General features: G+C 31.7%; 1 protein-coding gene across 1 annotated transcript in view; it reads left to right on the top strand.

Moving 5' to 3' along the window:
• Positions 1-14,638, top strand: part of AGBL4 (AGBL carboxypeptidase 4) — a 1,011,660-nt gene that overhangs the window by 94,833 nt on the left and 902,189 nt on the right. The gene's annotated exons all lie outside the window — the stretch shown is intronic.

The raw sequence follows: 14,638 nt of genomic DNA, 5'->3' as shown, positions 1-14,638 counted from the left end.
ATGTGCAAATTATCTGAATGCTATGATGTCAGAAACATAAATTAGCTCCTACTTTGTTAGGAAAAGGATATTTTTCTGATGTATTCAACATGCTTTTTTCTTCTAATATTTATAAGTGTTAGAAATAATAAGTTCTCTTATGTAAGATGAGTGACATTCTTAAACTAATAATTCATTGCTTGAATTCTGAGTCCCAATGGGCAGAATATAGAAGGAATGACACACATATATTTTAATAGTAATAGAGGACTTGGGGTGTTATAATGATATATTTATTAACTGATCTTACACGATTATAACTAAATTTAGCTCTGTGCAAAATTATGAAGGAGGTTGTCTGAAAAGCACCACAAATCTAACAGGCCCCAAGTTTAGGAGACTGTCCTCCTGACTTTCCTATCTGAGTCTGTGGGTATCCCCATCTATTCTGTCACTCAAACAAGAAATTTCCTTAAGGCTGGGACAATGCCTTTTTTGTCTTTGTGTCCATATGGCCTAGAACAGTGTCTGATAGGTAATGTACAATCAATAAATAGAGAAAATGAAAGCAATTGGAAGAGCAGTTCTACAAATTTCCACCCTATATCCACCAACTCACTTAAATCTATGCTCTATATTCTTTCTTTCCTTCTCACTGGAGAAACCCTTTCTGCTCTTATCAGAGGTTAACCTTTCCACTTGCACATTAGATCCCATTTTTCCCTCATACTCAAAGTTATTATTTCAGCAATTTCTCCCTCTATCTTTATTATTATTATTTTTCTGTACTATATCATTTCTATCAGCATATAAATATGCAATTATTTTTCCTATCTTTAAAAAATTGTAGTTTCCCTATCAGCTATTACTTCTTTTTTTTTGTTCTCTTTTACAGAAAAAAATATTGAAAGAGTTGTCTGATTCTAGTACTTTTCTCCCTGAGCCCATTCAATCAGGCTTTCAAAAGCCATACCCTTCCTCCAGAATTGCTCTTCTCATGATCATTAATGGCCTCTTGGTTGCTAAATTACAGTTATCATATATTCTTATAATTCTGTTAGAAGGATTTGACCCATTTGGACTATTCCCATTCCTTCCTCTTTGATATATTACTTTTCTTGGCTTCACAGATGTATACCAACCCCCTATTTTTCTTTCTATCTTAGTGGCCACGTCTTTACATTTATTGGTGCCATCTCACGTCTTTTTTTAAATTAAATTTATTGGGGTGACATTGGTTAATAAAATTATATAGGTTTCAAGTGTATAATTCAATAATACATCATATGTTTATTGCATTGTGTGTTCACCACCCAAACTTAAATTTTCTTCTGTCACCATATATTTCACTCCTTTCTTTACTTTGTAAACACTGGAATGTTCAGTTCTTGTACAGTTATGCCTTTTGGTTATCTCATCTGATTATTTAACTTTAAACATTATCTACACACTGATTTATATCTCTAGTACAGACCTCTCTCTTGAACTCTGGACTCATATTTATCAAGGATGAGCCCAGATGAACCACCTGGCTAACCCACAGAATTGGAGGAAATAATAAAAACACTGTTGTTTTAAGCTACAAAGTTTTGTTGTGGTTTGTTATGTGTCTGTGGATACACTAATGTAAGCTCTGACTTCATTATCCTGAAAGCAAATGTAAGGCGTGAAAACCATGATTTTCAAATGGTTTAATTTATTTGCAAAATGTATCGATAGATTCTAATCTTACCAGCAAATATAAAAGCTAGTTGATTCATGAAAATGGAAATTATTTATCCTTTTCCCCTAAAAGAATTCATTATTCATGATGTATAGTAATAAGAAATAAAAATAACAATTATGTTGTCTCTATGCAGACAGACAAGCGAGTTATTCTAGTTAGTCCAACACTACAATTCATGAATAAGGTGGAATCCAATTTTATGAATTACTTGGTAAGTTCAGTCTTTGGTAATTTAACAAAAGTATCAGTGTTTTCTAATATAATAAATATAATGAATTGAATTCATGTTTTTTTTTTTCCCTGTCATGAATCTGGGCCATTATGGTGTGTATTACTTGCATATAGATAAAGTTAGATTTTATAATAAACATTAAATTTACTTAAGTAAATAATTTTAATTTACTCATTGCCCTTCCTTATTAATCTCATGCATTGTGTACTATATTTAGAGAAAGGCTCATACTAACACATTGACAGTTTTTTATGAGAGAACATGAATGCATTTAAAATTACACTTTAATATAAAAGACTGTATGGTTTCATATTTGCAGGAGTCTGTTGTGAGAAGTTGTAAGTAAATTGCCAAATTATAAGTGTTAATTAAAAAAAAATCCCAACTATGTAAAGCTTATCAACACAGTATTTTAAGAGATTAGCAACACATCCTAGTTGAAGAGCAGTCCAAAGTTGCTATTTTCTAGCACGAATTTAAACCACACATCTTAGAATAGGCAGTCAGCACTTTGCTTTAAATTCTTTTTAATAGCATTATCTATTGTTCCCTAAAAGCAACATTAAAGCAAATACAATATTGGAAATATTAATTATCAAATCTTTTAGTTGACATGAGATTAGAAAAACTGGTTTAATTAAGATAGTACAATTATCGATACCTAGTTGATAATAATTATTATAATTATAGCAATTATTCATATTTGTAAAATAGTAAAGTCTCATTTTTCAAAGTTTGTCAGATTCATTATCTAATTTTTTTGTCAATGACACTTTGAGGCAAATGTTAGATCATCATCATTATCATTATTTTCACCTTCATTTTAGGCATAAGGAAGCTATAGTTCAGAAAAGTAGAGTGAATTTTCCAAGGTCCTATAGCTGAAAAGTAGCAGACCTGGAAGTAGGATTCCAGATTCTTATAAAGCTCTGTTTAATTAATACTAGTTAATGCTCAATGCATTTGTTAAGTGGCACAGAAATTAAAATACCAAACATACCTTTGAAGAAGAATGGAGAATGTTATTTAGACTTTCATATTCCAAGTGATAGGTTTGTGTTCTTTTCTGAACTAGTAGAGGCAAAAGTAGAGAGAGCACGGAGTTCATAGTCTGAGGCCCTGGGTTTAAGTTTCATCTCTGTAATTTAACTAAATTTGTGATCTTTGGCAAGTCATTTATAATCTGTTACTAAATTTCCTCATTAAAAAGATGGGAACCAAATGTTTTTTAGGATCAAAAGGAAGAGAGTGAATGAATATTTGTTAAGCAAAAATTATAGGCAGGCATTGTCCTAGGAGATTTATATCTAATATTTTATTAAATAAGTTATCTTATGAAGGTTCTTTATGAAGTTTCTTTAGAAATTATAAAATAACCTAAAATGCTGTCTATCAATCTGTTTATTCATTCAGTTACGAATGAAAAATTTCTTGTTCCATTTTCTCAGGGCTTTGCTAGGGCAATGAGTATATGGTAAATGAAATCAATAAAAGTAGTATTGGTAGATAATAAAGATCTAATGTGTTATTCTTCATCAGGATATTTTGATTCTCAAAGAGTATCTCTAAAGATACATGGCTTTATTTTCAGAAGAATGACTCTGTAATGGAAATATTTCAAACACTGTAACAAGCTACTTCAAGACACATTTTTGGACAATGGTTCCGTGACATCTTTCATATTATGTTTTTGAAGAAATTGCCGGTTACATGCAACTATACAGGTACTGCTTTGCTTAGTATAGGGGAGGTATATTAGTAATGTCTCAATTGGGTTACTTCTCAGGGCAATTGTTAGGAATACAGCTGAGATCAGAAAAGGAAACAGTAAAGAACCTTAATGTATAGAATAGATATCATAACACTCATGTGCTTTTCTCAGATGTGAAATCCTCAGGTGCATTATTGGCTTATTTTAGACATAGCTCTTACAAATCTAATTGTCTAGTTTCTCACTCTCTGTATTAGTTACTTATTGCTGCAAAATAATATCACTAACTTAGCACTAAAACAACACACATCTATTTTTTTGTCACACAGTTTGTGTAGATTAAGAGTCTAGGCATGGTTTAGCTGAGTATTCTGTTTAAGGTCTTATGAGGCCACAATCAAGGCATGGGCCATGGCTGAAGTCTTTTCTAAGGCCTTGACTAGGGAAGGATCAACTTCCAAGGTCATTTAAGTTATTGCAGCATTCAATCCCTTGTGGTTATAAGAATGAGGGCTTCAGTGTCATTCTGGATGTTGAATGGAGTCTACCCTCAGCTTCCATAGGCTGTCCACAGTTCCTTGTCATGTGGATCTTCCCACTATGGCTGATTTATTTCTCCGAAAGGGAGACAGAGGTATGGGTGTTGCAATATTATGTAACAGAATCATGTAATCAGGTACCTGTAATTATGTACATCTTTCCACTTTTGCAGTATTTTATTTGTTAGAAGCAAGTACTGGTCTCACCCATACTCAGGTTGGGGGGCTTACACGATGGTGTGAACACCAGAGATTGGAGATTATGAAGGCCACCTTAAGAGTCTGTCTGTTACACATCCAAATAGGTTAAAATAAGTTAATGCTATTTAGTGGCAGATATGGTGGAACTGACATCTGTTATATTGCTTATAATTAACTACCCCCTTCTCCATTCCCACCCTTCATCTTCCTTTTCCTGCCAACCTCTCAACTTATACATATGTAAAGAGACTTCTAAGCCAGTGATGGAAGCTGGTGTCATTTTATTTTCTGTGTCCATCTGGGCCACTAGTTAAACCCTTTAGTATGTGGACATGATTATAAGTACTAGAAACTCAAGGAGATAGTGTATACTGATCACAACTTACTTGAAACACATTTAGAATGATTTAACAGTTGAGAGTTCTTTATATTTTCACATCGTGTGTGACCATTTTGACTACTTGTCTGGACTATTTATTGTATCTTGATGATGGCATCTCTTTTACTCTATAATACCTTTATATTTTTCCTTTCATTCTAGAATTTATCTTCCTTCCTTTTTCCCTTCCATTATCCTTCCTTCCCTCCCTTCCTTTTTATAAACTGCCTTTAAACATTTTACATGTATTTTAAATCTGAAACATTAGTCATTTCTAGCATTAAACTTTCTTGAATCCCTTCAGTGTACCAACCAGTTCTCCGGGAAAGAGAACTGATCACACCTCCTCCATGATCGCAGCTTGCCAACAATAGTAACAATAGTAGTTATGGATTTAATATGTGCTAGTTGCACTACATTTATTATCTCATATAACCTTCGAGTTAACTGTTATTTTCATTTTATAGATGAGGGAAACTCATACTCACAAGGAAATATAACTCGCCTAATATCATCCATCTTTTCTAGGATAGAACTAGGATTCAAATCTACCCTAAGCTCATGCTTTTTGTAATACAAAAATTGCCTCTTAGCATTTTTCTCATTTTGTGCTTCCTTTTTTCGTTTCTTGTTTACATGTGTGTCTCCCCTGTTAGATTATAGCTTCTTTAAAGACAAAAATCATATCTCTTATTATACCCTTCTCCTCTACCCTATACCTTTTTCTACCTCCCTCATACCTAGCAGTGTTTCCATATAGCTGACCATCAGTAATTCTTGCTACACAGAAATGAAAGGTGTTATGGTATTCTTTAAGGTGACTAAGACTATGTTCTGTGTAAATGTAATGTATCCCCACACATTTCTTTGAAAATATTGAATATGTAGTATGTTACCGCCATTATTCTAGCATAAGTTTGTGTTTAGAGCTAGTGAATCAGACAGGCTGTGGTTTAAATACTAGCTCTGACACTTATATGATCTTGGGCATATTAGTTATCCTCCTGGAGCCATGGTTTTTTTCAGCTTTATTAGGATAATCTAAAGTATACCTCTAGGGAATGAAATTAGGTAATGTGTATAAAGGATTCTTAACTACTGTTTGATCTCTTTCTTGCCCATCACCCCCAGTTCCCTAGTGAAAAGATAACAGAGATAACTCTTCAGTATGAATGATTTTACTTCCCACTGTATTGTGGTTTTATTATTATCTTCACATATGACTTTCTAGAGTATGTTATGTAAAAAGAGTGGTCCCAGAATAGATTTTTGTGTGCATCTGGCCTTGGTGCTAAAATTGCTCATTTTTCCAAACAAGAGTATCCATTGAGCCCTGGACTATAGGCATAAGTAAGTTAAGTGTATCAGGAAGGTATTGTTGATTTCAGGCATAGGATTTCTTTGAGACTATCTCAACTACTGTACTTCAATTCAGAAATTTGTGTATTTCTGAAAGTCTCCCAAAGTTGACTCTGTGGATTTTTCTATTCGATTTACAATCTTGGCTTTTAAAGCTTCTGATCACATTTTATTTGTCTATAGTGAAGAAGGGCTAATTATTAGAGTGACAAAGGAAGTCATATATTTTAAAGCTCTCTGTGTGGCCAAAGGGTGCTTTTAATGAAAATTAACTTTACTGAGACATTTGCAATGCGCATGCTGCACCACTGATACAGTAATTCATTTTATACCCTTTTTAAGAATCTAAATTCATTGTTTTATAGCACCATTATATATTTTTTAACCTTAGGCTAATGGAGAGTGGATGAGAATTCTCTATTTTCAGAGCTATTTTTTGACATTCTTATTTTCTTAGGTACCAGAGTAAAGATAAGTAGCTATGATTTTGAAGGATTGATATGAATTATCATTTTATCTGCAACCAAACATTTAAGTATCTGTTGACATTTTCTGTGGGGGATTAACATTTAATTTACAAAAAAGCTAGAAATCTTTGAAATATAATAAAATGCTTCCTGAATTTGTAAAATGAAATAACAAATGTTTAGTACAAAGACCTTTGAATATAATATTGTAATTGTCATATAAAAAGTTCTTTGGTTGCATTTAAAATGTTAATATTGAATTATCAGTCTAACCCACATAAAGGAAGTAATCAGAACTTACATAAAAAGAACTTAACCACTAACTATATCAGTCAGCAGATGAATAGATGTCTCATAGAGAAGCATTTGGCATGCAGATTAATTCTTCAACAAACTAGATAGTGAAATAAAAATGACATGTTTTATCTGTAAGAATAAACTTATAAGCTTAAGATTTTAAATTAAAGACATATACAGTTAGAGAAATTTAAATACAAGTATTAGTGAGTAATTATTTGACAGCGAATAATTTTATATTACTGTGAAGAGTAGCAAGATGACTAATACTATTACTACCACTGTTTACTTTTGTCGAGTACTTAACTATGTGCCAAGCATTGTTTTTGGTGTTTTACATTGCTTAATTCATTAGATCTTTATTTAAAACAGCCCTTTGAGGCAATTTTTGTTCTGTTTATTTTTTTATTAAATTTATTGGGATGACATTGGTTAATAAAATTATATAGGTTTCAAGCGTACAATTCAATGATACGTCATCTATATATTATGTTCACCACCCAAAGTCAAATCTTCTGTCACCATATATTTGACCCCCTTTACCCTTATCTTCCTCTACTCTCCCCCTTTTCCTCTGGTACCCACAAAACTTGCCTGTCTGTGAGTTTTGTTTGTCCTGTTCGTTTGTTGCTTTAAATTTTATATCCCACATATGAGTGAAATCATATGGTTCTCAACTTTTCTGTCTGACTTATTTTGCTTAGCATGATAATTTCAAGGTGATTGGATAAAGAAAATGTGGTACATATATATAATGAAATATTAGTCAGCCATAAGAAAAGATGAAATATTGCCATTTGCAACAATGTGGATGGCTCTTGTTATTTTCATTTTTTTTAATTTATTTTTTTATTGTGGTAACATTGGTTAACGAAATCCAATAAGTTTCATGTGTACAATTTAGCAGTATATCTATGTGTTCACCGCCCATAGTTAGATTTCTTTCTGTCACCACATATACCACATATTTGACCTCTTTTACACCATCTACCTCCTCTTCTCCCCTTCCCCCGTGGTAACCACTAGTCTATTGTCCATGTCCATGAGTCTCTGCTTGTTTATCCTGTTTGTTTGTTGCTTTTAGGTTTACATCCCACATATAAGTGATATCATGTGATTTTCAACTTTTTCTGACTGGCTTATTTCGCTTAGCATGATTATCTCGAGGTCCATCCATGTCACAAATGGCAGTATTTCATCTCTTCTTATGGCTGAGTAATATTCCATTGTGTATATGTACCACAGCTTCTTTAGCCAATCATCTATCGTAGGACACTTCGGTTGCTTCCATGTCCTGGCCACTGTGAATAATGCTGCTATGAACATCGGTGTGCAAATATCTTTTTGAATACGAATTTTCAAGTCTTTGGGGGTACATATGCAGGAGAGGGATTGCAGGACCATATGGTAGATCAATTCTTAGTTTTCTGAGGAATCTCCATACTCTTTTCCATATGGCTGTACCAATTTGAGTCCCAGCGGTGGAGAAGGGTTCTTTTTTCTCCACATCCTCTCCAACACTTGTTATTACTTGTCTTGTTGATAACAGCTATTCTAACAAGTGTGAGATGTTATCTCATTGTGGTTTTCATTAAAGAAATGCAAATCAAAACCATAATGAGATATCATCTCACACCTGTTATACTCATTTTTAAGGCTCAAGAGTAAAATAACATTTTCTCTTCATAGCTTAAGTACAACCAAACATTGTCCATTTTCTAATTACTTAATTTGGTCATATATCAGATTCTGTTCTTTTCCTGGTGACATGAATTTTAGCCACTTTATTGATTAAGAGCACCTCTAGGAGTGGGGAGGGACAGGATTTTTTTAAAAAGATAATTAAATATATACTTACCGTTTTACCTTTTGGTAATGACTCACGATAACTAATGTAATCTTTTAATTATACTAGGTACAGTTACAATCTTGGGTTATAAAAAACATTAATCTTTTTGAAGTTTAGAAAAACTTTAATATTATAAGAGAATTGAATGAATGTTAAGATGTATCACAATTCTGTCATCATTTTATGCAACTTTAGTGGTAAGCTAATTTAGGAACTTTCTTTACCAAAGCTCAAAATATAATGAAAGAATAAAAAGACCAAGCCATGTGTTTTAAATTTTAAAAGTCACTTTTAAATATTAACGTAGTAATATATATTTATTATTGGAAACATATAAAAGATATAGTAAAGAAAATAAGATAATCTGTAATTAAAAAATTATAATTATACAACATAGAAATAAATTCTGTTAACTGTGTATTTCCTTTTGATTTCTAGAAAACTCAGAAACACAATTTTTAAAAATGTGGTAGAGATTATTTACAAAGAGTGAAAAAATATTTTGTGCTTTTCACTTTCCATTATACCATGAACATTTTCTTGTCATTAAATGTTTAAAAGATTATTTAAATAACCCATATTACAGAATATTTTGTGGTGATTGGAATTATTTAGTCGTTTCACTGTTATTGAACATTTAATGGCTAATGTTATTACAAATAATGCACTTAACATTGTTGTATGTAAAGTTTTGTCTTTCCTCTCATTTCCTGAGAATACTGTACTTAAAAGTGAAATTACAATTTCGAAGGATCTGAATTTTTTTGGAGCCCTTAAAGTCTACTACTACTAGTTGCTTTTCAGAAAGATTGTACCAGTTTAAACTTCTACAAATGGTGTGAGACAGTCATTATATACTCACCAGTATTGAGAACAATCATTATTGGAATCTTTCATTATCTTCATAAGCAAAATAATGGCCTTTCATTGTTTTAATTTGGATTCCTTTGATCATTGGTAAGGCTGAGCTTATTTCAAATATTTGTGGACATTTGCTTTTCTGCTTCTGCGAATTGTCTGTTCATGTCATTTTTCTGTTGGAGTTTTAGCATTTCTCTATCGGTATATCTGAGCTCTTTATGGTTTAAGACTATGTGGTGTATAAAACTGAAAACAACAAATGAACAAGACAAAGAAAAATTCATACACACAGACAGCAGTTTAGTTGTTACCAGAAGGAAAAGAGGAAGATGGGTATGTAGATGAGAGTAAAGGGGGTCAAATATATGGTGACAGAAGTAAATTTGACTTTGGGTGGTGAACACAGAATGCAATATACATATGATATATTATTGAATTGTATACTTGAAACTTATATAATTATATTAACCAATGTCACCCCAATAAATTTAATAAAAAGAAAAAATATGAAGCCTTAATTATCTTTGTGGCCAGTATTTTTCTTAGTTGATATATTTTAATTTTATGATCATGTTTTTGGCATAAGAGAATTTACATATTTTTATATGGTCCAATATATTGATGATTCTTTTTATATTTCCTACCATTGTTTTTGTTTAATCCATCTAAATTCTTCCAAATCGGAAAAATATATGCTTATTTGCTTCTAGTATTTTTATAGTTTTGTTCCATATGTTTAGTTCTTTAATTCTTATCAAAATTATGTAGGTGCATGTTGTAAACTGAAATTCTAACTTAAATTTTTCTGAGTAGCTATTTTCATCATTATTTGTTAAATAATCTTTCTCTTCTACTGATTTTTATGATGATTCCTTTATTATAGCTTAGATGCACACACATACACACTCACACACACAGACACACCTACAAGTGGTCTGTGGTTTACAAAATTTTGTCCTTAGACCTCCTAATCAAAATAATCTAGAGTTCTTACTAAAATGCATATTCTTGGACCCCAAATCTGGGATACCAAGTTAGAAACTCTGTAGATGTTCCTCAGGAATATGTAGGGCATCACTCATTTTTCCTCCCTGTCCTGAATTTTACACTCTGCTCACTTATTTAGCTTTTTAGATAAATTTTGAGTCAGTTTATTAAAAAAAAAAATGCCATTGGGGTTCTGGTGGGAATTACATTTATTTGCAAAATAATAGCAATTTTGTAATAGTCTTCTTATCTTGGTATGTGATATATCTTGCTATTTGTTAGCATCTTCCTTTTTATCTTTCAGAAAAACTTAAAGGATTTAAATTTAAATGAAAATTCTCATGTATTTTAGGATGACACATCTTTTTAAAAGATTTCAGTTTAATGCTTAAAAGATTTCAGTTTAATGTTTGGGACAGTATATATGACTATACTTAATATTTACTACTCAGTTAAAGTCTCATTTCGATTTTTCTTTAGCCCAGTGTCTTTCTTCTTCTCAATGTATTTATCATATTTTACCATTTTATTTTTACCTATTTTTATTTTCCTATTTTTATGTGAAGATCTCAAGGACAGAAGTTTTGTTTTATTATTTTCAGAATTCATTTCCTTTACCTTTCAACATCTAGTGAAATACCTAAGATAACAAGTGTCCAAAAAATATTTGGTGAACTATATTGAATTTGCAGTACTAATTGGACCATAAAATGAAATAGTCATGAGTGAATTAATATTTATGCTGCTGGGACAATAGAAGATACATGCCACTGAAATTCTCATATGTATTCTTTCATTCAACTTTTACTTCACCAAATATTTACTGAATTTCTGTTATGAGTCATGTATTATACTAGGAACACAAGGATACAAATATAAATAGGATAATTTCAATTGTCAAGATTTTTACTGGGCATTGAGGAGAGACAAATCTGTAAGTGAATAATTGAAATTCAAAGTATTAAAATACAGTTGAGTAAAAATGCTATGAGAGTATTCCTCTAACTGCTGGCAGTTAATTTTTAGTATCATATAGTAGAAACTTTAGCATTTTCTTGGCAAGGATTAGAATCTAGCTCTCTTAATACCATTGAGTTTGTAGCCTTCAGCCAGTTACTACCTCTTTGAAGATCATTTTCTCACCTAAACTAGAGAAAATCATATTTACCTCACAGATGTGATGTGAATTTTAAATTAATTACATATGTAAATTAAAGTGCCTTGCACAAAACTAATTTTCTCATCTTCTTGTGGGAAGACCTTAGTTATGTTAGAACTTCGGGTCATTGAACTTTAAAAAGTTTCAATTTTTGTTCTATGTGAGAAACATAAATAAGAGTACTCTGTACATTAAATCATTTTTATAATGAATTGGAAAAATATTGACAATGTTTTTAATTTCGTGATGATGATCCTTCTCTTCAGCTTGCAAAGAGCCTGTGTTCTGAAGGAGCAAAGTTTTTCAAACACTGTCACACTGTTTCTACTCTCTTGCTTCCCAGTTTTTCTTCATTTCATTCCAGTCTATTTTTCATTCTCACTACTCCTCTGAAATTGTTTCTGTCAAAATCATCAGCGACCACTATGTGGCTAAATTTACAGTTCTGTCTTCACAGTAATTAATTTCAGTAGCTTTCAACATCATTGACTCTCCTCTCCTTTAATCAGTCTTCTTTCTTGGACTCTGCAATGAGTTCATTCTGTTTTTCTTCAGTCTCACAGGCTGCTCCTTCCCAATCTCTCTTGTTGGATCCTTTTCCTCTATTCAGGTCATAAGAGTTAAAGTTCCTCAGCTCATGGTTCTGGATCCATTTCTCTTTTCTCTCTCTTTTTTCATTCTTTTTATTTAATGTTTCCTAAATTTACATTTCCTAAGTGGACCTCCTTTCTTAACCTCGTGTTTAATTGTCTGCTTGACGTCTTCACTTGGATTCTCATAGTCATCTGAAAAATAATAATATCTAAAATAATATCTAAAATAATAATAATATCTGAAAAATAATAATATCTAGATTTCTCTCTTGAGCCCATTCCCTCCTTTATTCATAGTTTCTCAAGCCAGAAATACAGAGTCAACTAGTCCTCCTTTTCATTCACCCATGATATTCAGTCTATTGGCATTTTCCATTGATCTTATCTTCAGAGCATTTCAGCATTCTGTCTGCTTCTCTTCAGTCCTATTACCATCAATTCCTAGTTCAGGAAGTATCATCCCTCTTAGACTACTCCAGTATATTTTACGTTTAAGGAAGCAAATGAGTACATTGGTGTGCCTAAAGACTGAGAGACATGGAGGAGCATGGTCAGAGAAGCTAGAAGACCATTTAGTGTTAAATGGTAAGGAGTGCCTTCTATGCCATGGTAATCTGTTTAGACTTAATCCTGTAGTTGATAAGCATTACCTGAAGAAATAAAGCCAGAAATTTCGAGTACTAGCTTTGTGTCAGATAGTGTTCTAGCTCTATGTATATAGCTGTCACCAAAACTGACAAAGTTTTGCCTTCGTAGACCTGATATATTTGTGGGAAGAGATAGTCTTATAAGCATATTAATAAATATATAATATAGTGTATGATATTTGATATGTTTTTAGTCCCTAAATATATGTTTAAATGTTATAAATATGTTTTTGTATCATATAGTTATATATAATACATGTCATATAACTATATGTAATATATATTTAAATATATGTAACTTAAATATATATTTAAGTTTGATATGATGATGAGTGCTCTGAATAAAAATAAGGGGGTAGAAGGTAGTGGACTTCCATTATTTGGTTGGATGGCATTCATTTATGCAACAAGTAATGATGGAGTGCCTTACCTTGTTCAAGGATTTTACATATGCCCTAATAATTTTTCCTTCATATAACCATATGAAATGAGTCTTATTATCAAAAAATGAGAAATTAGAGTTTTGTAAGATTAAATTACATGTTCAATTTAAGTAGACTTTCAAGTACCTGATACAGAGCTGTTTTATGACTATATCTATTGAATTTATATTGTATTCCTTTTCCCTTTTTACCAGAAAAATTGGCATTAAGGCAATTTGGAGATTCAATGTATGTAGTTGGGTGAGGCTTACATCTTGGAGACCAGTAATGAGAATATTTAAACAATTCAGATGAAGTGTGATAAAAACTTGGGATAAGAAAGGAGGGAATGGATTTATTTTCCAAACAAATACATAAAGGTCAAATATAATGCTTGCCAGTGAAGCTGTGTAAAGCATCTACCTTTTTTTTCCTTTCATTGTTTTTTTTTTACTCATTTCTGTAAGTGACTTATAATAATTAGGAGATCATAACTATTCTTTTTCATTTCCTCCCCAAAAACTGCCATTTGGCTACCCTTCAAAGTTTAAAGAGCTTCTGCTCTTGCATATGATGTATGTTTTGCTCCTGCCTTAAGTATGTACACTTTTATTTCTCCGGTAACTATCAATTATGGATTGTCAATCTTGTGTAGTTGCTGGGTTTTACTATATTTTCTTTTCTATCAAGAAACTGTGTTAGTAGTTTTTTTTCTTATTATAAATATAAATGAGCAGATATTTTTCTATTATAAATCTATTAATGCTGAGGTATAAACATGGCTCCACTGGAGCTATTTCTTCTACTGAAGGAATCCTCTCAAACTATGCTCTTGATATTTTAAGATGTGATACCAGCATATTATAAATAGGAAGACAAATTATGAAAATTCTTCAGGAGAACACATCCATGATGCTACTGGGCTTGCAAATTTCATCAGCATTGCTTGTAATAATTTCATAGAGAGAATATTTACTGAGATCCTTTGTGTTGTAGGTATTTACATATGTCATTTATTTAATACGTATTTACTGAGTACATTCTATGTTTCAAATACAATGGTAGGCAAGAAGTATACATGAGTGAACAAAAAATGTGGTTCCTACTTTAAGGAACTAAAGTCTAGTGAGAGAAAGTCAATAAGAAGTCAGCAAACATTTATAATTGCATGATGTGAGAAGGACTATGAAAGAAAGATAATTCAGTGATAGAAACTTTATGGAAACTATT

The sequence above is a fragment of the Pteropus medius genome, unplaced genomic scaffold (assembly GCF_902729225.1).
Source record: "Pteropus medius unplaced genomic scaffold, Ma_sr-lr_union100, whole genome shotgun sequence".
In the NCBI taxonomy this organism is placed as follows: Eukaryota; Metazoa; Chordata; class Mammalia; order Chiroptera; family Pteropodidae; genus Pteropus; species Pteropus medius.
This window is presented reverse-complemented; position numbering and strand designations above follow the sequence as displayed.